Raw genomic sequence first — 23,099 nt, forward strand, 5'->3', positions numbered from 1 at the left:
CGATGAGACCTTGTTAGGCTTTAGCACATTGGAATTCCCAGATACAAGAATAGACAGATTTCAGCAATTACTCTGAATACCAAGGAAATTGACAAAAGCCTGGAATCAAACTAGATGAAATTACAACTGGCACATTTAGAGTATTTCATGTGAAAAAGGAATAGCTCTTTAAAAATTTATGACACACCGGTTTCTTCTTCCTCCCCTCCACCACCCCTGCCAACTACTTTCAGATTCCAGTAAGCCCTCCCTTAATCAAAGCACGTACGTCTCCACCTCTCCATTCCTGCTGAACCTGTAGATCCCCACATTGCAGTCATCCTCCCTGCCCCCACACCCAAAAACTGAGAGACGAAGAGTCATGCGCACTCAAAATGTTAACCCTGCGTTTCTCTCCACAGCTGCTGTTAGATCTGCTGAGATTTTCCAGCATTTTCTGTTTTTGTCCCAAAAAACAATTGTTTTGTTATAAAATGTAGAAAATTCAACGTGTGCCTTTGCACCACTTTTAACATTTGTTTTCCTAATTTATGAAAACATTAAACAATGCATTTTAGAATGAAGTTTGAAATTAAATTTTATAGCAAACTATTAAGTATTATATTGTTATAAACTTTGTAACCATCTTCAGCCAGAAGTGCTGAGTGGTTGATCCATTTTAGCCTCCACTCGAGGTTCCCTTCCCCACAGATGCCAGACTTCAATCAATTTTACCATCTTTATGTGACATAAAGAAAAGGTTGAGTGCACTACAGCAAAGTTTATGGGCCACAAAAACATTTGAGCTGTAGCGCTGAAGACCTGTGTTCCTAAACTAGTTGCTCCTAGCAAAGCTCTCCCAGTACAGCTACAACACCGGCATCTCACTGAAAAAGTAAAGAATTTCCCAGGTATGTCCTGTCCACAAAAAGTAGGATAAATCCAAATGGTCAATTACCGCTCCATCAGTCTAATCTTAGTTATCAGCAAATAAATAAGAGGCATCATTGATAGTGCTATCAAACAACACTTACTCAGCAATAACCTGCTCACCGATACTCCATTTGAGTTCAGCCAGCACCACTCAGCTCCAGACTTCATTCCAATCTTGGTGCAAACATAGATGAAAGAACTGAACTCCAAAGGTGAGTTAAGTGTGACTGCCTTTGACATCAAGGCAGCATTTGACCAAGGGTGACACCAAGGAGCCCCAGTAAAAGTGAAGTCAATCGCAATCAGGATGAAAGCTCTCCACTGCCCGGAGTTGCACCTAGCACAAAAGAAGATGGCTGTGGTTGTTGCAGCCCAAATATCTCAGCCCCAGGACACTGGTGCAGGAATTCTTCGGGTCCCAGGCCCAACTATCTTCAGCTACTTCGTCAATGGCCTTCCTTCTATCTTAAGGTCAGAAGTAGAGATGGTCGCTAATGATGGTACAGTGTTCAGTTCCATTTGTAACACCTCAGATAATGAAGCAGTCCATGCTCACATACAGCAAGACCTAATCCACGTTAAGACTTGGGCTGATAGGTGCCAAGTAACTTTCATGTCACCAAAGTGCCAAACAATGACCATCACCAACAAGAATATTAACCATGCCCCCTTGTTATACAACGGCATTGCCATTGCTGAATCACCCACCAGCAACATTCTGAGGGTTACCATTGGCCAGAAACTTAACTGGATTAGCCTCATAAATCCTGCAGCTACAAGAGCAGGAAATTCTGTGGCGAGTAATTCACCTTCTGATTCCCTCATGCCTAACCACCATCTACAAGGCACAAGTCAGGAGTGTGATGAAATGTTCTCCACTTGACTTAATGAACACAGCACCAACATTTAAGAGATGGTGGCATAGTGGCAGTGTCTCTAGACTAGTAATCCAGAGGCCCAAGCTAATGCTCTGAGGAGACTAGCTCGATTCCCACCACATCAAGTAGAATTGAAAGCTAGCCATCAGTTATCATGACTGTGAAACTATCATCGTAAAAACCCATCTGGTTCACTGATGTCCCTTAGGAAAGGAAATCTGCCTTCCTTACCTGGTCTGGCTGACATGTAGCTCCAGATCCACAGTAATGTGGTTGACTCTTAACAGCCCTCTGAAAAGGCCTAGTAAACCACGCATGCAGCCAGCTCTCTCTGCATATAGATCAAGGGCAATTAGGGATGGATAACAAATGCTGGCTTTGCCAGCAATTCCCACATCCCATGAAAAAATAAATTAAGAAGCTCAACACCAAAGACAAAGCAGCCTGCTTCAATGGCCCTCCATCCACCACCTGAAACATCCATTCCCACTGCTCTGGCTCAACGTGGCTGTAGTGCATACCATCTACAAGATGAACTGCAAAAGTTCCCAAGGCTCTTTCGACAGCACCTTCCAAAGCCTCAGCTTCTATCACCTGGAAGAACAAGAGCAGTAAGCACATTGGAACACTGCCATGTACAAGTTCTCCTTAAGTCAGAAACCATCCTGACTTGGAAATATATCACCATTCTTCAATTATAGCTGAATCAAAATCCTGGTACTCCCTCCCCAACAGCACTGTGGGTGTACCTGCACCACATGGACTGTAGCGGTTCAAGAAGGCAGCTCACCACCACCTTTTCAAGGGTAATCAGGGATGGGCAACAAATGCAGGCCTTGACAGTGATGCCCACAATCTAAGAACAAATTTAAGAATAGCCCTTAGATAGAGAATTACAAACAGAGAAGTACGGATATTAGAACAGCCATATTTATTTATAATCAGTATATCCAAACAATGCTTTGTTTATAACCAAGAGAAAAATATAAAGCACAATAAGGTGATGAAGGGAGGTGATGTAGCTACAAGAGGAAGTCAGAGGCTAGGAATCCTGCAGCGAGTAACTCACCTCCACCTCCGCAAAGCCTGTCCACCATCTACAAGGCACAAGTCAGGAGTGTGATGGAATACTCCCCACTTGCCTGGATGAGTGCAGCTCCAATAACACTCAAGGAGCTCGACACCATCCGGGGCAAAGCAGCCCACTTGATTGGCACCACATCCACAAACATTCACTCCCTCCACCACCGACACACAGTGGCAGCAACGTGTACCATCTACAAGATGCACTGCAGAAACTCACCAAGTCTCCTTAGCCAGCACCTTCCAGATCCACAACCACTACCACCTAGAAGGTACAGGTCAGCAGATACATGGGGACACCACCACCTGGACATTATCCTCCAAGCCATTCATCATCCCGACTTGGAAATATACCACCATTCCTTCACTGTTACTGGGTCAAAATCCTGGAATTCCCTCCTTAACAGCACTGTGGGTGTACCTACACAACATGGATGGCAGCAATTCAAGAAGGTAGCTCACCACCACCTTCTCAAGGGCAATTAGGGATGGGCAATAAATGCTGGCCTAGCCAGCAAAGCCCACATCTCGCAAATGAATTTTAAAAAAGTCCATCTACAGTGTGACCTTGTTTCAGGCCCTGTTAGAGTAGGAATTGTGCCTAAACTACCAGTAACAGGAATTGATTTCTCCTTGGGAGCGATTTGGCTGGCGGCCAGGTAGTAGCCAGCAAAAGAAGAGGCCAAGATAAAAGAAGCAGAAATCTGCAGAAGGTCAGAAAGCTGGAGAAGGTTCAGAGGCCCAAAAGGGTGGGATATCACCCACAGACCTTGAACAAAAGCTGCTTTTTTTTTTAATTCATTCATGGGATGTGGGCTTCGCTGGCCAGGCCAGCATTTATTGCCCATTCCTAGTTGCCCTTCAGAAGATGGTGGTGAGCTGCGTTCTTGAGCCGCTGCAGTCCATGTGGTGTAGGTACATCCACAGTGCTGTTAGAAAGGGAGTTCCAGGTTTTTGACCTAGCGATGGTGAAGGAACAGTAGAATTAAACAGGGCCCAGAGAATCTGAAATAAATTCCCCAAATATTCCCAAATTAAATAGGGACCAGGGAAGTCCTAAAGCAGAGAAAGAAATAATGAGGGAGATGCCCCACGTAGCCAAAGGCCCTGAAAGACGACATCTTATTAAGCCCAGGAAGGAAACGGTTAAGGACTTGCCTGAAGGATGGCTGGCATAAACCTTCATTCCAGCATTAAATAGGGACAAAGGGAGTTCCCAAATCAATAAGCAAATAGGGAGAGGGTTGCATCCCCCCAGCCGAAAAGCCACCAGGGAGGGCAGCTGGAGTTACACCTCCATTCGAGGGCAGTGGTGTTACAGAGGACATGGAACATGTTAGGAGCGCACCCCCTCGAAAGCCAAAGGCCCTGGCCAGGAAGCCAGTGATTGATTTCACTGACCACTTTAAGGAGAATTTAAACATGGAGCAGAAAAGCTCCCAAACTGACCCAAATAGAATGAGGGTGATGCCTCACCCCATTACTAAGCCACCCGGAGGTACAGCAAGAGCGGGCATCCCCCAGAGGCCAGCAGTATCCCAAAAGGCACTGCATCTATCACACAACTGACTAGCAGAGGGGCCCCAACTAGACTGGACCCCATACTGGCGATCATGAAGAATTGCAAGAGGACTGGACAGAGTTAACCACCCCACTAGGCTATATGTAGCCATATGTGGTATGGATGTGGGAGAGGCCCCTGACAGAATGCCACCTTCCTATCCCAAAAAAGCTGGCCCAAGTTCAAGAGCCAAACTACCTGCCTGTTGCTGTGCCAACCAAAGCACCTAAGCACCAGAAGCTGGAACTCTCCAGTTGTGCTCGCGCCCAAGTCAGGCCCCAAACCGGAATCCCCTAAAGAGATCAAGGTCCCTTTAAAACACCCCACTCTCCTGACCTTCAGCCAAACTCCAGTCTCTAGGTCAGAACACCTGAACCCACAGGTTATCAAAGTGGACAGGCAGGAGCTGGGCTGGGCAAGAGCAGCTCAGCCCGATGATCCCAGGGCCTGGCACCCACAGAGAGATGTCCAGCACTCCCCTATAGATCGCCCACAGCAACTTGACCATCACTCATCCCCTGAGTGCTAACCACCCTGTAAAACCCCCAGACCCTTATTGAGGATACTTAATCAGGAGATTGGACTGCCCGATCCAGGGGGAAGTCAGAACTCTAGCACCAAATAGGGCTCCTTATGCAGCTGACATTTCCCCCGCTAGCTGTGTGTCTGATGTGCCAGGATGAATGAGAGAATGACTGTATACTTCTGCATTTCTTTTTCTTCCTCCCCCAAGGCCACATTTAAAAAAGAGAAAAAAGTCATTTCATTATTCTCCAATGGGTGAGGCTTGTCCCATCTAGAAGACAGGAAGGAAAATATATATATCTACATCAACCTGGCTACTCTATAAAATTATTTTATGTTTTGATAAATGGGCAAAGGCTTTCCCCTAATTAGCCATGACTCATACCAGAGGAATTTCTAACCTTCAGAAATCAGCAGGACCCTCATTATCTTTAAAGGGGCGCTAATACCCGTGACTGCAGCAAAGTAAATTCCAAGAAATGCACCCACCCCCTTTACATTCCTAAGGCAGAGCTGGCCATTGGAGACAGCACATTTGCAAGGACAAAAGGCACCCTGAATCCTCTATTAAACACCCCAAGATTCCAGACCTGGGAAAATACATCCTTTATCCAACACCCAGGAAATGAAGTGAGAGGGATGTCATATGACCTCCCCCAAGCCACTAGAACCTGTAATATTATCGCGTGGTACTGAACCCAGGCAATCTACCATATTACCATCTAACAGGCAGCAGCAGAAAGAGCTCTGTCCAGATAAATTGCCTGGTCCTCATCTACATTGAACTACTGGAATATTGGAACTTCTGTATCTGTGCCTGCAAGACTAATTCATCTCTACGTACCTTCTTTCAGGAAACTATAGGCCAGTCAGCCGAACATCTGTCATTGGGAAAATGCTAAATTCCATTATTAAGGAAGAAATAGCAGGGCATTTAGAAAATCTTTATGCAATCAAACAAATTCAACATAGTTTTGTGAAAGGGAAATCATGTTTGACAAATTTGCTAGAGTTCTTTGAGGATATAACAAGCAGAGTTGATAAAGGGGAACAGGTAGATGTAGTGTATTCGGATTTCCACAAGACATTCAATAAGGTACCACATGAAAGGTCGTCGCACAAGATAGGAGCTCAGTATTGGGGGTAATGTATTAGCATGGATTGAGGATTGGTTAACACATAGAAGACAGAGAGTCAGGATTAATGGGTCTTTTTCAGGCTGGAAAGACATAACTAGTGGAGTGCCACAAGGATCAATCTTCAGGCCACAATTATTTACTATCTATATTAATGACTTGGAGGAGGGGGCAGAATGTAATGTATCCAAATTTGCTGATGATACAAAAATAGGTGGGAGGGCATGTTGTGATGAGGACATAAGGAGTCTGCAAGGGGATATAGACAGATTGAGTGGGCAAAAACTTGGCAAATGGAATTTAATGTAGGAAAGTGTGAGGTCATGCACTTTGATAGGAAGAATCAAAAGGCAGACTATTATTTAAATGGAGAGAGACTCCAAAATGGTGAAGTACAGAGGGATCTGGGTGTTCTTGTGCATGAAACACAAAAAGTTAGCATGCAAGTGCAGCAAGTAATTAAGGCGGCAAATGGAATTTTGGCCTGTATTGCTAGGGGGTTGGAGTTTAAAAATAGGGAAACCTTGTTACAACTCTGCAGGATGTTGGTGAGGCCACACCTGGAGTAGTGTGTACAGTTTTGGTCCCCGTATTTAAGAAAAGATATACTGCCATTGGAGGCAGTTCAAAAGAGATCCACTAGGCTGATTCCTGGGATGAAGGGGTTGACTTATCAAGAACGGCTAAACAGGTTAGGCCTTTATTCATTAGAAGAATGAGGGTGATTTTATTGAAACGTACAAGATTCTGAGGTGGTTGGACAGGGTAGATGTTGAGAAGATGTTTCCACTAGTGGGGGAATCTTGAACAAGAGGGACATAGTTTTAGAATAAGGGGGCACTCATTTAAAACTGAGATGTAAAGGAATTTCTTCTCTTAAAGGGTAGTGAATGTCTGGAATTCTCTACCCACAGAGCTGTGTAGGCTAGATCACTGGAAGTATCTAAAGAGGAGGTAGACAGATTTTTGAAATATGAGGGAGTTGAGGGCTATGAGGAGCTGGCCGAAAGAGGTGTTGAGACCTGGAGCAGATCAGCCATGATCTTATTGAATCGTGGGGCAGGCTTGAGGGGCCGAATGGTCTACTCCTGGTCCTATTTCTTATGTTCTCCCACTGTGGATGTCCTCACTTCTGGGAAAGACAGATCACCCGGCAACAGTCAGCCTGCTACCCTCTGACGAAGTATGCCATTGGATTTTTGATTCTGCACTTCGGATTCACTTGAAACCATAACTCTTATTTATATCATGGTCTTGCTCTATACTCCCTTCTTTCCCTTATCCCTCTCTTATTGTATGAGTGCAAAAAAGGGGTGTGTGTAAAATAAGCTAACCCTCTTATTTTACCTTATCTCGAGTTTCCTGTGGGGGTTATTTTTAATAGAGGATTGGATCACTCCAAACTGATGGGTTAGCAAAAACACACCACCACTTATCAGAAATCAAAAACACCTGTTTACAGACATGTAATGAAGGGAAAAATTCAGGGCTGTTTAAATTAATCCCCCTCCAGTCTGTAACAATCATTAAAAAAACAAATGTTTCAATAATGTCCCTTAGGAATGCAAACTTGCAGTCCTTATCCAGCCTACTCTTTATGGAACTCCAGTCCCGCACAAACATTGACTCTTAACTTCTCTCTGAAGCGGCCTAGCAAAATACAGTTTTAGCAAATACCTTTAGTGATTTAAGATGGTGGCAGATGCCTACACTGCCTTCTTGTTTCTAGACGAGATATGCCTTCCTAACAATGCCAAAATCTAGAGAATTAACTTCAAAATATAAAAAAATTAAAGGAAAAATGATAGTGGGGCTAAGAATGAATGGAGTTAAATTGGTTAGCTCCAAAACGAGCATATGGATTGCAATAATCAGTGAGCCCGCACTCATTGTGTTGAATGCAGACAACACGCAAAGTTCATGCTACCTCAATGTGTTGATTTGTGCATGCAGCCAGCTCTTCCAGCACTGGCGATTGGCTGCACAGATCATTACACATTCGAATGTCATTACTAACTTGCACTTCTCAAAGGTGAGGTACATTGTAGCTGGTGCTGACAGTTGTTCTACAAGTGAATCTGACCTGAAAAGGTCTGAAGAATGGCTAACCAAGGGAGTGCATGGGCATCAGGTTTTCAGATGCTGCACTGGAGGTCTTGGAGGAGTTGGAAAGGAGGAAATCTCTCTCGTTCTCAGGAAGCCCTAAAGATACATGATGAGAAGGCTGTGGGAATATATAGCTGCAGAGGTCAATACCAGGAGCATGTAGTCCCAAGGATTTGGACATAGTGCCAGAATATGGTTAGCGATCTCTCATGATTGGTGCGGGATAGTGAATGCATCTTCAAGTGCCATATCCACCAACTCCACCTACAGCCTCAGCCATTGTTCAATTCATCACGCCCGCATCATTTAGCTATCAACAATCTCTATCAATCAGCATTCATATCTAACATTCCTAAGCTTCACTTTACCCTCACACACTTAGCACTGTTGCAAGCCTCAAACCCACATCACACAACTTGCACACACTTCCAGCTATTCAACTATGACCGCCACATCACCAAAAAGATTGCATGACTCTGACGGACACACTTCCCTCCCTCGTGCAGGAAAATATGGTGCACAGCCAGAGGGTGAGATATGCCTACATGTACTAACCCTCACAGAAAAGACACTGCTGGCCATTATGGGAATGGCCATTACTGAGATTGTGGCCACTGGCAGGGCTGAAGCCATTGAAGGTGGCGGTACCCTCATACATAATCCTTCTCTTCTCACCCGATAACCTCTTTTGACTTGCTAAGCTTCTGATGATGTAAACATGTATTTCTTACTTTGGCCTCTTCCCTCATTATAATCCAATCCATGTATCTTTTCATTTCAGATATCTATGAATTGCACCCTTCCCAAGCAGTAATGGAAGAGCAAGATGACAGGGAAGACAAAGACATATTGTCACTCAATTTCACAGTTGCAGCCACCCAGACTAAATTCACCTCATTTTCGTACTAGCGGAGGATATAGAACAATTAATTATAGAAAAGGAATTACTTCTGACAAAGTAAGTGGAACTCCAGTATAAGTCACAAGGAATGAGCCCTAGGTAGTTGAAAGCCAGAGAGGGAATGACAGAGGCACTGGTTACAAGTTTTCAATCATTAGATATGTAAATTGTCCATTGGACTGGAAAAATCAAGGGGTGGGAAGAGAGAGGATAAATTGGGTAACTGTAAGCCAGTTCATCAAATGTCAGTTTTGGGCAAATTCAGAGTCCTTAATTTGCGATAAAATTGCAAGTGCAAAATAAAGCTTAAGGTAGCACAGATTGGTCTATGCCAAGTGTTTAACAAATGTCAATTTTGAGAAGAAATGACTGATTGGATAGAGGTCATTCAATAGAAGTAGTGTATATGGATTTTCAAAACATATGTCTCACAAGAGGATCATTAGAAAAGTTTAGCCATGTGACACAGAGGAAATTTAGTAACGGATAGAAAATTAAATGAACAGGAAGAAAGTGGGATGTTGCCCATATTAGGGAAAGGCTGCAAGTAGTATATCGCAGGATCAATGCTGGCTCTTTAGTTCTCGGGTATATACAGCTAATTTGCCCTTGGATATAGGGAACAGAGTCTTGAAATTTGCTAATGACAAAAGTAGGAAGCTTGTAAATGAATTTGACTTCAAGAAACTTCAGGAAGACTAAAACAGTTATGAAAAATGAACAGACAAGTGTTGCATTCAGTTTAGTGCAGGTACATGTGGGAGCAAGCAATGGCAATATACATTTCTTGGGAATACTTGGAAAAACATATATTAACAGAGGCTGTGGAAAGCAAACGATTCCCTGAAAGGGCAAGTATGAAGAGATAAGCAATAATAAAGGCCATTAGAATTTTGGGTTTTATACATAGGGACATTGAATACAAATGTAAATAAATGATAAATATATACAAACCATTGGCTAGGCAACAGCTGGAGTACGGTCTGCTTTTGGAAGCCCATTATAGAAAGGACAATAAAGCCATAGAGAATGTACAACATAGTTCACCCAGGATGATGGCATGGTTGGAAACTATAATTATGAAGTGACACTTCACAAAATTGGGACTATTTCCATGACAGCAATTTAAGATAGTCTAAAATAGCTTAGGAAAAATATCTTTGACAGAAGGATGTTGGAACATGGATGCTATTCCACAGGCAGTGGATAAGTCAAAGACCTTAGCTCAAATTTCTTTTAAACAAGCAATGTCTAAAGCTGAGAAAGATACAAGACTGTGAGGAAGAGCGCAAGACAGTAAAGATTAGGCTTTGACTGCTCCAGCTAAAAGCCAGCAGAGGCAAAACATTGCCCATGTATTACGATCTTCTGTGCTATTTCCAGTACAGTGGACAAGGAAATCAAGCTTTCACATTAATCCAACCCCCTTCTAAACCAGCAGGACTTCCTATTAACTTAGGGCTTTTAATTCCAGCACTAAGGACTTGCTAGTCCATTACATGTTCAATATCATAACATTCTAATTGTGTTGTACATATAGCAGTTTTTTGTTTATTCATTCATGGGATAGTGGCATCGCTGGCTGGACCAGCATTTATTGTCCATCTCTACTTGCCCTTGAGAAGCAATTAAGGGGGAAGTAAATTCAATTACCTGGATTCAACAAGGAGCACTCGACCAGTAGGTCTAAAGGAAAGGCCAGTTTAGCAGCTCAGCATGCTCCAGACTACCCATGAATAACATCACAAGAGATCTATTTGTATCACAAATGACCAGAAACATAGAAAAAAAAACACTCTAGCTCCTTGAAAGCTGCAGGCGATTTCATTAGGAAACAGATGGTTTTGGGAAGCATGGAAATTAGATATTAATTATTGCAATTAGAAATTACGTCACCCACTGTACATTCATTGCTTTTTTATATTGGAGTTGGAAAAGAGAGTTGAAAAGATTACAAACAGCTGTGTTTGTATTTAAACGATAAGATAAAAAAACCTTCAAAATTTAACTATGTATGAATGTGTCAGTTTGTGACTAACAGTCCTTCACGAAAAATTTATTTTTATTCATAGTCGCTTGGCAATACAGAACTTGAGTCTTGCTGAAAAAATGCTGTCAAAGCTTTTTGCCTTGCACTCATCAAGAGAGATTTGCAAGAACACCAAATTTCAAAGGGAACAAAAATTAATACTGCATGAAAAAAGGGCACTGATTGGTTGGCAAGTGGACTCTGACTGATAGAGACATTACCATGAAGAATGCACCGAGGAACAATTATCCCGCAAGCTTTTGTTTAAATTCAAACCAGGCAAATCGATTCCGATTGGTAGAGGCGTTGCAATAGGGAACAATTGTCTCCAAAGTTTTTGTTTAGTTGAAAAAAGTGGAATGCCAGGGCACATTCTGTTTGCAAAGGACAGCGCCTCGTGTATGAATATATGTAGCTTCTAGCATGCATAAGTGAGCCACATTGTGAGCCCAAATGAATTTTAAATTGGTTATGAGTGCAATTCTAAGGACAATCGCAGAATCTATCCATGTTCAGAGTTTTGAGCACAGGCTGGCTGGGGATGGTCAGTACTTTGCCTGCTGTGAACAGCCGAAGGGGCATGCTGTTCGGCCTGTTCCACCAAGCATTAGGACAGGCAGCCTACACGCCTGGCATCACACCGGCACTGAATTTCATACACCACATTGCTCATTGAACGGTTGTCTTTTTGGTTTGACAGAAGTATTCTGTTAGTGCAGAATACTTCTCACATTTCTACTACATGGTAGCGACGTGAAACTGCATGAAGCGTAAAAAATTTATCGCATTTTAATATTGAGTTTCATGACTGCTGTGCTGACAGACTAAAGCAGAAAAACTGAGAAAGCTGTGTTTTTGTTAATTATTACTCTAATGTGAAAAGAATCCCCACCCCCACTATTCTTAACTTCTTGCCAGTGTTCCGTGATCTTATTCCACATCAGTGCTGCAGCTGTTATTTTACAGAAGAAGCTATTTACAACATATCAAAGTGTTGAACATTAAGTACATTTTTCAAGATTAGCTTTCTTAAGCATTCTTCTCATGAATCACATTTTCACTTTTATAACTGGATGGTCACATTTAAGCACATTTAGCAGAAGATTGATAACTTTAATTGTAAATACCAACTTTGATTCTGGAGCAATTTTACACATATACTCTACATTATTAACTTCCTTCAGATTACATGACTTCAACCAGCACAATTTCTAATCCTCCCAAAATGTAACAGCTGAATTACTATGGTTTGATCATCTCCATGCCCTTTAATGGGGCAATAAAAATCTAATTCCTTTCAATTTTCTACGTGCCACATGTCCAAGCAACAGCCATCACTTCTTACTTTTCATGGCTACACAGACCATCTTTATATGCTGCACTATTACTTGACCTCAAATGACTGCCCAAATCTATCCCATTGCTTGCGTATTGAAAGAAGCAGGTTTTCTCTACATAACAAATGCTTCATTTTCCTTCAACAACTCTCAACAAAACATGATTACACCCAAGATTTCAATAATGCTGCCACATCTTTGAAGGAGTAACATGCACAGTGGATAAAGGGGAGCCTGCAGATATGCTGTACTTGAATTTCCAAAAGGAATTTGATAAGGTGCCACATCAAAGGTTATTGCAGGTAATATAAGCTCATGGTATAGGGGATAACATATTAGCATGGACAGAAGATTGGCTGGCTGGCAGAAAACAGAGTATGCATAAATGGATCTTTTTCTGATTGGCAGGATATGACGAGTGAAGCCCCGCAGGAGTCTGTGCTGGGGCCTCATCTTTTTACAATTTATATCAATTACTTAGATGAGGGAGTGAAGGCATGATAGCTAAATTTGCAGATGCCACAAAGATAGGTAGGAAAGTATGTTGTGAAGAGGGCATAAGGAGGTTGCAGACAGATAAGAAGGTTCAGTGACTGTGCAAAAATATGGCCAATGGAGTATAATGTGGGAAAATGTGAAGTTGTTCATTTTGGCAAGAATAAAAAAGCAAAGTATTACTTAAATGGAGAATGGCTGCAGAATTTCAAGCTGCAGAAGGATCTAGATGTTCTGGTGCATGAGTCACAAAACGTTAGTATGCAGGTACGGCAAGTGATTAAGAAAGCTAATGGAATGCTATCCTTTATTACGAGAAGAACTGAACATAAAAGTAAGGAGTTATGCTTCAGTTATATAAGGCATTGGTGAGACCACATCTCGAATAATGTGTGCTGTTTTGGTCTTCTTATTTAAGGATGTAATTGCATTGGAGGTGGTTCAGAGGAGATTTACTAGGTCGATACCTGGAATGAGCGGGTTGTCTTATGAGGAAAGGTTAGATAGACTAGACTTGTTCACTGGAGTTTAGAAGAGTGAGGGGTGATTTGATTGAAGCATGTAAGATCCTGAACGGTGTTGACAAGGTGGACATGAAAAGGATATTTCTTCTTGTGCGTGAGTCCAGAATTAGGGGGCACTTAAACTTAGGGATTGCCTTTTTAAGACAGAGATGAGGAGAATTTTTTTTCTCTCAGAGGATTGCGCAACTTTGAAAATCTGCCTCAAAAGATGGTGGAGGCGGTAGCACTGAAAAATTTTAAGGCAGAGGTAGATTGACTCCCTTGCCTAACACGAATCCAAGGTTATCGGTGGTAGATGGGGATCTGGAATTCGAAATACAAAAGATCAACCATGATCTTAATGAATGGCTAAGCAGGCTCAAGGGGCTGAATGGCCTACTTCTGCTCCTATTTCGAACATTCCTATCTTATTCCTCCCCCTAAGCTTCACTATGGTGAAATTGAAACTGAACCTGAACATTTTCCGCTTCAATTTCTTTCCCAGGACCTAAAATTATGTAACTTAACTCCTGCAATATTTCCTTCCTCCTACAATCTTCATGACTTGAAAGCCAAAGCTTGCCTTAATTTAATTGCTGCTTACTGACTTATCTCAACATCTTTCATTCTTTTCAGACTTGATGGCATCCTTCATACAAGTCTTGGCCCTTACCCCCGGTTGCATCCAAAATTCTATTTCCCCAGTATAATGTGGCACTCTGTATCCACTGCTATGTTTGCAATCATGTAATTCCTCCCTTGTTTCATTTCCTTTCTGTCAATATCAATACTGGCCTGCAAAAGCTGTCAGGAATCAAGGTAACAAGAGGTTTTACAAGTATAAGAGGGTGTGGGAGACACTACAAAAATTACTGTTTAAAACTGAAGTGGTGTCTGACTTTGTGGTGATAGTGGTGAATTCATAAAACCACTAAACTGCTCCTGAACCAGAGGTTAAACTTGTCTGTAATTCAGCAACTATCAGTTATCTTAAGGAGGCCTAGTATAGGAAGTGAACACACTGTATTGGTATAGGAAGTTTTCTGAATCCAGAATAGCGGGGGTGCTTTCATCTCTTCCCAACTCCCAGGCTGGGAGACTAAAGATAATGGCCCTTAAAATTCCATGGGAGTTCCATCAGTCAAAAGGGGGAGGGGGGACACGAAGTGGGGTAAGTGACAGTATGTGTGAGTGACCACCAGAGCGAGAATCCGCAGGGGCAAGAGGAATGACCCCATCCAAAGACTGGGAGAAAGATACCCTCCCTCCTCCCCCCACTAGCCCACCCACCAACAGATAAGGTTTGGGGGGGTGGGGCCAGCAAGAGAGGTTCATAATCTGACTTGACAATTGGGTCTTCTAACAAAAACACTGCTACTGCAACCAATTAAAAGATGATCAGTTGACGTATCTGGATTGGTAACTGGTTTGAAAAAGATTTGTGTAGTAAGAAGAGCTATAAGCCTAAATCTTGAATTGTAACTGTTAGAACCATTTAAAAAGAAATTATTAGACTTTACTAGTTATTTACTTTGCTAGTTTGTGTGCCCAGTGAATAAAAAGTTGCATTTAAAACTAAGAATTGCACACAAGAAAAGATTTAAACAATTTGAAAAAAAGTTACTTAAAAACATTTCCTTAAGTAGCCATAATTGTTTCTCATGTAAGACATTACAAGTAGCAGATGAGTGAATTACACAATGCATTACTTTTCTACCACATAATAGTACTTATTTGGCCAAGTTCCTTTCCCTTTAACTAGACAGCATGTTAATTTAACATGCAGGAAGACCAGGTCAGCCACTTACTAATATTAAACAATTTAAGATGACCTAACCCTACCCACAGTACTGCAAGAATTTCCTTTCTGTTCAGGTCTCCAACCTGCTTAAATAGTAAAAACAGTTAACAATCAGGGAGGTCTCAGTCAATCATGTGAGTTTGCATGTCAGAAACTTATTGCACAATTCTAGGTATGGATATGGCATTAAGGAGGGTCAAACAAGCAATTATAATTATGTAAAATACTGAATTAATAAGGCCTTAGAGGAAAAGCCATCATCAGAAACAGGAAAAATTAAGCCTCTGTTCATGTTCACATACTACATGAATCTTTCAATTTCACTTAAAATCTTGTACATTCATTGCTAAACATTTTGCCACTCTTTAAATATTGGATTTGTGGTTGTAACAAAATGGTTTTGCGGCTGTAAATGCAACCAAAATCTCTCTCCCTGGACAGAGAAATTATTATCCAAGTCTTATCCTAAATCAGGAAAAATTCCAGCCATAATAGCATACAATTAAGGAAAGATTAATAATACTCACTATATTGGTAGAATTACTATCCACTGCTCCTAGTGTTCACATGGTTGATGGACCTAAAGAGACAAATGAGACATTGCATTACACAAAGGCTACTGAATAGGTAGTTATACACAATCGTCATCAAAGAGAAATTTTGAAAGCCAGGACCCTTTACTGTCAATGGTGAGAAAATATATGATCTTGAGGTACCTTGCACAGATCCAATGTACAAATATCAAATTAACTGCATTTGGACATTTAAAAATATATATTTTCACTCAATATGACTGACCAGTAGCAGCATACTTGACCTCTGCTAAATTTGCAGTATGCAACCCGAATGATCCAATTAAGGATTTTTGTCGATGATGTAAAAAATGTTCGAAAGTTTAAAGGTTTATTAGTTCAGCTAGGTTACAGCAATTTTGAACTCTAGTTCGGACACATTTTTCCCATTCTCCATCCATCTCACCTTAATCCCTTTTCAGTTGTGATTTCCATTTCCTTCCTCCACTGATCATCATTTAATCTTGCTATTAGTCATTATGACAATGAAAACTTTGGGCAGCTGTGCCTTTAACTTCTAAGATCTTCAAAGCTGACTAGTTCTTAGGTGTACAGTTCCAAATGATAGCTGGGCATTAATGTTCACTTTCTCTGCTAAAATCACAACTAAAATTCAGCATGATGTAAGAAAATGTAATTTTATTAAAATATTCAAAACATCACTTGTGAATGACTCCTACTACTATGCTCAGTAAACTGAAACATAACATACATAATTTACATAGGAATTGAAAAGTTAAAATGACTTTAAAACTATCAAGTAAATTTTCAAGTTTTAAAAATACTTGGTTAAAATGTATTCTTAAAAAGGTCCCTCCAGAATAATTTTAATGTTGCCCCTCCCGCCCCCTTCTGGAATCATGAAAAAGAAAAAAAAACATTGTAGTATCCCACCAACCCAGCTAATCTATCTCCACTTCTTGACTCTGGATTAGATGGTGTGCTTATTACATCTGTTCCCAGACAAAACACTTTCTCGAAAATAGGGTCAGGTTGCTGATGGGCGCGATAACAGCCGCAGTGAGTTCAACTATTGATGTTTCAACATAGTGAGTCTGACAGTAGCACAGAATAGTTGTTGCACTTCTGCAGGGGGAATTGGCAGTTCCAGTATAAATTTGATGTTTCACGTCACTCACACAAGCAATTCGAAAGAAAAATTTGCCACCTTTTTTAAAAACCATAGTAAAATTTACATTCTCACCTGACTAGAATGAACATTTTAGGGCACAATTATGCCGATGATGACAAGGTATTCTACAAAAAGCTTGATTATTGTCAAAGAAACTTGCGGAAATTGATGCCATACAGGTCTCACATGCTCTCATTTACCAGGAAGCACCAAACGAAAAAGGGAACATGCTGTTTAATTACCAGAAATCGCCTGCAATTAAAAGAAGCCCTCATCACTCCTCCACATTTATTGCAAAACAGGTGATGAGCTTCAGTGCAAATCTAGGCCATGGCAACCTTTCACATTAACTGTGGCATCTTTAAGGTTTCAGGTGGATTGTCAGACAGCCTTCATAGCTATCTCAGGACTTCATGACTTCGATTTGTTATATCAAATTGACATTCAAGTTTTCATTTTAAAGAGAGAGAGGAAGTTTCAAGCACTTTCCAGAGACTAGATTAGAAATTCTGGATGGCGGTTAAAAATCACCTAAATTAAGTAAATTGATTGACTCATGTAGGGAAGTGGGTTTAAACTGCATCATTACAGAAAGGTAGCTTGTAATGATTGGATAACTTTGCAGATGTGTGGAGAAAGGGTTAGGAAATGGAACTGATTAGAAAGCTCTTTTAAAAAGCCAGCACAGGCACAATGGGATGAATGGCCTCCTTCTCAGCTGTATCATTCTAAGATCTATGGACTTTCTATCAAGCTTCATCTCCCCTAACGTTTGGTTGGTCTGTCATCCAAGAGACTTAAGAAACATATGTCAAAAGAAGCAGACATCAAACTCAAATTACAAGGGGGGAATTTTCTTTTACAGTTCCTTCCCCCAAATTAAGCAACGATTGAAGCACATTTAGGAAGATGTATTTCAAATCCCTTAAGATAAAGACATTCAGAGCACTTGTGGAAGAGGCTAATGGCATTGAATCCAGGATGGTATCTATGGCTGAACAAATTTATAATGGTAGCCCACAATTCATATTTTAAAAAGCAGTCAAGAAAGTCCAACTAAATGATGAACAGAAACAAACAGAGAACCAGAGTAAACAGAGAGATTGGTAAGGTAATAGAAAGTGACTTGACTTCTGGTATTACCTTCCTTTTTATGATAAATTGGATTAGCATTTAAAATAGTGGGAATAGAGTTAAATTTATTTTGGTATCACTTAAATGCATAAGCATCAAAAAGTTTAATTCTGTACTCCTGACCAAATAATTTAAAGCACCTGCATCCTTCTTGGCACTCTTCTTTGAACCCTCATTTGTATCTGTATACCTTTAAAAGGGTTCAAGGTATCAATATTCCTTCCTAGATTTGTAAGAATATTGACTGTGTGCCACACTCCAACATAATCACAATTATCTATACAAGATTAAAGTAATCTTTTTCAGTGAGGCAAATCTCATTGAAAGGCTTCCCAAAATTCAATTAGTCTTGCTGATAATGGCTACACGTACATTGAAGGCTTGGCCTAAATAGCCAAGTGGTTATGGTACTGGGCTTGTAACCCCAAGATCAAGAGTTCAAATCTCACAATGGCAAACTATGAAACAATGTCACTTCATCTGAAACAGATGGAAACAGGTTTGTACTCGAAAGAGTTACATTGAAGGCTTGGCCTAAATAGCCAAGTGGTTATGGTACTGGGTTTGTAACCCCAAGATTAAGAGTTCAAATCTCACAATGGCAAACTATGAAACAATGTCACTTCATCTGAAACAGATGGAAACGGGTTTGTACTCGAAAGAGTTACATTGAAAGTCTTTTAGATAACGGTCACCCCAAAACCTCTCTCCCTATTTTTGGTCAATCAGGCATACGTTTCACAATTCAAAATGAATTATTTTAAAATTATCTGTTATGGCAACAAACTCAAAGAACTCTGCTGGGTTTGTTCCCAAGCATGGCAAAATTCTAAAGTGCACAGGACACCAGGCAGATATATCCAATTGATTGTCCGTATTTCAAGTTTTTGTATGCACTTGGGTGACTGAACAACAGGTATTTGGTTTTTTGCAACAGGTGTACATTGCATAATATAGGATTGTTTTGTCAAACCTCATCCCACTATTGCCATGTATTTTATGATGGCATTGCATTTTTTTTTAAAAACTTTAACAGTTTCAATTTATTTGGTAACTTCAATATGCTCTCCTTATTAGGAAAGCAAGCACGCTCTTGATGGAAATTTCAATCTGAATAAAATAGCAAATTTACCTACATTAAAAACACATCTGCCATTCCTTTGTCCATCAGCTCAACTGGTCTCTGAATACTAGCAAATGCTCTTATACTTGTCATCTGGCCCAGTATGTCATAAGCACATTTTGTAATATCACAAGTACCCTCCTTCAAATAGTTAAGAAAGGTTTTCAAGTGTGAGCCCAAAATTCCACTAGCAGTTATTCCACAGGCAATTCAGCATTGTTAACCCCCTTGTGCTTCAAATTGTCAAATGTGCTTTCAATTCAGCCAGCTATTAGTTAATTTCACAAGTAAAAATCCTCTTTATAATGGAGTAGAAAAGGCTTCCATTTAAATACTGATTGCACTTAAAATTTGTAAGTGTATTCTATAGTATTTGGGAATATATTTAACTTCTGGACCACACACAGTAAAGCAACCTACATGCTAAGCCCCTCAATACGTAGCACTAAATTTGAGGCAATCAGGGTTTGGGAAATCCAAGCTCTAGCTTTGAAAAGGTATTTCAAATATTGAAAACTCAAGTTGGTTGGGATCATTTAATGGCATAAATTATGTGTTTGGGGAGGCACTGACCATTACCGACTGCACCACCTGCAGTTCAACATACCTGGATCAAACGCCTGTCAACTGAATTGGCAAATTCAGAAAAAAAAAACATGAAGAAAATCAAATCCTTCCAATACACAAAAGAAAAATATCTAGACATTCATTGCTGCTCTTCACCTTCCTGTGCTCAATGCATTTCTTCAATACAGTTTTATTGCAATTTCACCCAATTACATCCACTCCAACCCAATTTTAACATGCAATATTAGTTTTATGGTAAACTTATTAATACATCCTACATGATTTGCTAAATGCATGAGAAAATATTTTTTCTACAAGGCTTGTTTTCATTTTAGAATGTAAATTGCAATCATTGCCTGTGCTCCTAGCATACGTTTTAGCCCAACTTGCTTGCGTTAATAGTAATGTATAAATCAAATCGAAATTGGAAAAATCTGTGGTTTTACTTCAGGATCCAGTGAGGTGGTCCAGTGCTCAAAGCTATTCCTGCTTTTTAACCATACTGAAGTACTTAGGACTCTCATAAAGACCTTAATTCATACAAAGTTTTGAAATGGGTCACTCAGTAATTAGCACACATGGCTCTGGCCAAAAAAATAAACTCTCCATTTACTTGTACAGATTGACAGTAAAAGAGCTTGCATCTGTTTAGTGGATAATTATGCCACACCTTTGTAGCCCTAATTCAGTATGGGTTATATTCAATGTGCTTCAAACAACTCAAAAGACATAAAAACAACTCTGGTTATTTTCCAAGTGTTTTACACTTTAAAATGCAACCTAAAAAGGCCAATTCCGCAAATCACTCTGACATTAATATCTGCAATACAGAAATCTTTGCTAAAATATTCCAAAGCAAAAATGTTTAGACTTGAGTATAGCATCTATTTTCAAATCAATTGGAAATTTTACTCAGCCATCTTTTGGATTTACACTACAATGTTGTCAATATAGGTCATGTGATCAAAACAATTTGCACCCACTAGTTAGTTTGCTGGCAAATTTTACAAATGCAAATTGTTCAACAAGAAGGTTTTTGCTTACAAAAATAATCTGTTACAACACTAATTTTGAAATTTCTATTAAAATGCTCTGAAAAATCTTTATTTTTGCATTGATTTTTTGTATCAATAGAATATGGTTGAAATACTTCTACCAATTTAAAAACAGATGTCTTCAGTTATCACAGAGACAGGATGCAACAAAATGCCTTGGAAAAGTTTGATACTAATAAACCAAGGACTCAAAAAATGTCAAATGTTTTCTCTTTACCTTCAATTCAATAAGCTAGAAAGAAAAAAGGACACAATTACCTCTCATGATTATATACAATATCGATCATCCCACTCCACCCCACCCCACCCCCATGCAGAATCTGGCTCAAGTGAGGTATCTCCATGCTTTAGTTATCCACTGATACTACCTGGCCAAGCTCAAACATTAAAGATAACAGTGGACTGCTGACACCTGTGCAACAATGCCCCATCTTGAATCACCGCCTTGAGGAGAGTAAGGGAGACAAGGCAGAAATGGGGGAAGAGCCCATCACGATGTATATTCCTTAGTTATCAATTTAACACAATAATCATCTGGAATGTTCCTTATAAGATGATATATCTGAATATGGAAGAAAAAGGCTCTAGGTCAAAGATAATCAAATTGCACAGTTAATTCAATTGTTTTATATATTAGTACTTCAGCCAATATAATAAAAGTTTTTTGAATATGCATGCAATACATCATTTACACAGCAAAATTAATCTTATGTGAAAATAGTTTTCCAGGACATCGACCATGCTAACAATTGGCATAACCAATAGTTGGTTCCAGCACTAGAACTGAAATAAAGGTTAAAAACCCAAAACAAAAACAGAATTACCTGGAAAAACTCAGCAGGCAGGTCTGGCAGCATCGGTGGAAAAAAAAGAGTTGACATTTTGAGTCCTCATGACCCTTCCACAGAACTGAGCGAATATAAGGAGAGGGGTGAAATATAGCCTGGTTTAAGGTTGGGGGTGGGGGTGCGGTGTTGAGGGGGGGGTTGTAGGGACAAGCAAGCAGTGATAGGAGCAGATAATCAAAAGATGTCACAGACAACAGAACACAGAGGTGTTGAAGGTAGTGATATTATCTAAACAAATGTGCTAATTAAGAATGGATGGTAGGGCACTCAAGATACAGCTCTAGTGGGGGTGGGGTGGAAAGACTAGCGGGGCATAAAAGATTTAAAAATAATGGAAATAGATGGGAAAAGAAAAATCTATATAAATTATTGGAAAAAACAAAAGGAAGGGGGAAGAAACAGAAAGGGGATGGAGGAGGGAGTTCAAGATCTAAAGTTGTTGAATTCAATATTCAGTCCAGAAGGCAGTAAAGTGCCTAGTCAGAAGATGAGTTGCTGTTCCACCAGTTTGCGTTGGGCTTCATTGGAACAATGCAGCAAGCCGAGGACAGACACGTGGGCAAGAGAGCAGGGTGGAGTGTTAAAATGGCAAGCGACAGGGAGGTTTGGGTCATTCTTGCGGACAGACCGCAGGTGTTCTGCAAAGCGGTTGCCCAGTTTACGTTTGGTCTCTCCAATGTAGAGGAGACCGCATTGGGAGCAACGAATGCAGTAGACTAAGTTGGGGGAAATGCAAGTGAAATGCTGCTTCACTTGAAAGGAGTGTTTGGGCCCTTGGACGGTGAGGAGAGAGGAAGTGAAGGGGCAGGTGTTGCATCTTTTGCGTGGGCATGGGGAGGTGGGGGTTGAGGAGTACGGGGTGATGGAGGAGTGGACCAGGGTGTCCCAGAGGGAACGATCCCTACGGAATGCCGCTGGGGGGGGTGAAGGAAAGATGTGTTTGGTGGTGGCATCATGCTGGAGTTGGCGGAAATGGCGGAGGATGATCCTTTGAATGCGGAGGCTGGTGGGGTGATAAGTGAGGACAAGGGGGACCCTATCATGTTTCTGGGAGGGAGGAAAAGGTGTGAGAGCGGATGCGCGGGAGATGGGCCGGACATGGTTGAGGGCCCTGTCAACGACCGTGGGTGGAAAACCTCGGTTAAGGAAGAAGGAGGACATGTCAGAGGAACTGTTTTTGAAGGTAGCATCATCAGAACAGATGCGACGGAGGCAAAGGAACTGAGAGAATGGGACGGAGTCTTTACAGGAAGCGGGGTGTGAGGAGCTGTAGTCAAGGTAGCTGTGGGAGTCGGTAGGCTTGTAATGGATATTGGTGGACAGTCTATCACCAGAGACTGAGACAGAGAGGTCAAGGAAGGGAAGGGAAGTGTCAGAGATGGACCATGTGAAAATGATGGA

At 40.8% G+C, this 23,099-nt stretch overlaps 1 protein-coding gene across 5 annotated transcripts in view; it reads right to left on the bottom strand.

Moving 5' to 3' along the window:
- ptpdc1a (protein tyrosine phosphatase domain containing 1a) overlaps positions 1-23,099 on the bottom strand; it is a 153,769-nt gene that overhangs the window by 91,756 nt on the left and 38,914 nt on the right. For all 5 annotated transcript variants that reach the window (XM_041192411.1, XM_041192414.1, XM_041192412.1 and 2 more), the window contains one exon: positions 15,795-15,847. The gene's annotated coding sequence lies outside the window, so the exon portion shown is untranslated. The remainder of the gene's footprint in view (positions 1-15,794; positions 15,848-23,099) is intronic.

Source organism: Carcharodon carcharias, chromosome 7 (genome assembly GCF_017639515.1).
Source record: "Carcharodon carcharias isolate sCarCar2 chromosome 7, sCarCar2.pri, whole genome shotgun sequence".
In the NCBI taxonomy this organism is placed as follows: domain Eukaryota; kingdom Metazoa; phylum Chordata; class Chondrichthyes; order Lamniformes; family Lamnidae; genus Carcharodon; species Carcharodon carcharias.